Source organism: Anopheles gambiae (genome assembly GCF_943734735.2).
Source record: "Anopheles gambiae chromosome X unlocalized genomic scaffold, idAnoGambNW_F1_1 X_unloc_28, whole genome shotgun sequence".
NCBI classification, from domain to species: domain Eukaryota; kingdom Metazoa; phylum Arthropoda; class Insecta; order Diptera; family Culicidae; genus Anopheles; species Anopheles gambiae.
The window spans coordinates 57,501-60,000 of NW_026902635.1; the positions used below are offsets into that span (position 1 = coordinate 57,501).

The following is a 2,500-nucleotide window of genomic DNA, read 5'->3' on the forward strand; positions in this document are numbered from 1 at the left end:
AATGAGGGTAGCATTAATAAGAGGAAGAAGAAGAAGAGCAAGAAGAAGCAGAACAAGCCCAGGAAGCGGCCTGAGGCTCTGCTGATATCGGACTGCACTTCCGAGGAGCTGGCGAAATTGCTCAAGGAAATGAAGCAGTCCGATGCTCTTAAATCGGTTGGAGAGACAATCTCTAAGGTCCGACGGGCCCAAAATGGAGGCATGTTGCTAGAATTGAAGCAGGGTAGTTCTGCTAGTGCAATTGCCCCCAAAGGTTAAGGAAGCGGTGAAGGGCAAGGCGTCAGTGAGAACGCTAGCTCCTTCTAAAATGATTGAGATCATGCATCTCGATGAAATTACCACCCCAGAGGAGGTTGCGGAGTCTGTCAAAGCACAGCTCAACATCGAGATAGAAATAGATCGTATCAAAATGAAGAAAGGCCGCGCGGCCGGTACGCAGTGGGCACGGATCAACGTATCGCTGCCAGACTTTCAAAGCTTCCTGAATTTGGGAAAGCTGAAAGTTGGTTGGTCGATATGCCATATCCGTGAGGTAATGGAGGAGCAGAAATGCTTTAAGTGTTGGAAGGTAGGCCATACGAGCTACCATTGTAGGGAACCAGACAGAAGTAATCTGTGCTGGAAATGCGGTTTGAGTGGACACAAGAAGCAAGCTTGTACCAACTCTGTTAAGTGTTTGGATTGCGGTACGAGGTCACAGAACCTTCACGCAACGGGCAGTTATATGTGTCCTAGAAGGCGAACGATTAGATCATAATGGTTAGGTTGCTACAACATAACCAGAATCATTGTTATGCTGCATTTCAGTTAATGTGGCAAACGATTAGGGAAGAATCTGCGGAAATAGTGTTGATTGCAGATCCGTATCTGGCAACAACCAACGTCAAAGTGTTACGCAATGACGATAACACAGCAGCGGTAGTGGTTAACGCGGACTTACCAGTTAAGGTAGTCAGTAAGGCTCTGAAGGGTTTAATGATAGTTGACATAGGTGATATGCGAGTGGTTAGCGTTTACGCGCCACCTAGATTTAGTATGGAAGAGTTCCAGAACATGTTGGATAACACGGTAATGGCCGTAACCGGTATCCACAAATTCGTTATCGGGGGGGACTTCAACGCTTGGTCAGCAAGTTGGAACAACCAACTTGGCGAGCGTGGAGAAACCCAGAAACGAAGAGGTGAGTTGGTCTTATCAACCTTTGCGCAGATTGACGCAATTTTATTGAACGACGGCAGCACCCCAACTTATGTTGGACCAGGGCGCACGTCAGTAGTTGATCTTACTTTTGCGAGCAGAACAGTTGCAAGATCATTTAAGTGGGAGGTGTTATCTAGCTATATGAACTCTGATCATCGTGCAATACGAATAGATCTTGAGACGCAAAGCGTGCGTAATTTGTCCCGACCCATAACGGGATGGAGCATCAAGTATTTCAACAAAGATATATTTGAAGTTATGATGCAAGCCGCTTTTGAGACCGAGGTCACAACAAGCGAAGACTTAATGCGTATACTTGTCACGGCGTGTAATGCGACGATGACTAAGCGTAAGAGGTACACTCCTAACAAGAGTGCATTTTGGTGGACGCTAGAGATCGAGGCACTTCGCAAAGAGTGCAAACACCGCGATCGATTAGCGCAAAGAGCATTCAATACTGATCTCTATTCTTCTTTTAGGGACGAGTTCAAGGTGGCAAGGAATGCCCTCAAGCGATTGATCAAGCATACCCGACAGAGGAAGTGGAAAGAGTTCCTGGGAACAGCGAACAACGCATCATTTGGTATTGTATATCATACGTTCAAGAAAGTGGCCGAGGGTTCGATTGGACCCCGAACCATGACATTGGACGAGTTTAGGGAAGTGGTGAGCGAGCTTTTTCCTACTCACCCAAACACGGTGTGGCCTGAATATCGTATCGATCAGCCACGAGAGTTTGAAAGGGTAACTAATGATGAGATTCTTGCGGTTGCTAGGAGACTACCTAACAAGAAGGCGCCGGGACCAGATGGTATCCCGAATGAGGCGCTGAAAGTTGGTATGTTGACTGCAACCGATGCATTTTGCAGGGTTTACCAAGGCTGTTTAGAGAACGCGAAGTTCCCCGATGAGTGGAAAAGGCAGAGGTTGGTGTTAATACCGAAGCCGAACAAACCACCAGGGGAACCGGGTTCAGTTCGCCCCATTTGTCTACTAGACGGGGCAGGTAAAGGTCTAGAACGCATCATAGTGCAACGGCTAAATGCACACATCGAGGAGGTCAACGGACTGTCTGACGACCAATTTGGTTTCAGAAGTCGTCGATCTACAGTTGATGCGATTCAACGGGTAGTGGACATTGTTTCGGTAGCTAGAAGTAGAAACAGATACAGTGGACGGTATTGTGCAGTTGTTACATTAGATGTTACTAATGCTTTTAACAGTGCTTCATGGTTGGCGATTGCAAATGCTTTACAGAGAATTAACACTCCTAAATATCTTTATGATATCATTGGTGATT

At 46.6% G+C, this 2,500-nt stretch overlaps 1 pseudogene; it reads left to right on the forward strand.

The window, feature by feature from the left end:
- LOC133394648 (large subunit ribosomal RNA) overlaps nt 1-2,500 on the forward strand; it is a 10,207-nt pseudogene that overhangs the window by 3,647 nt on the left and 4,060 nt on the right.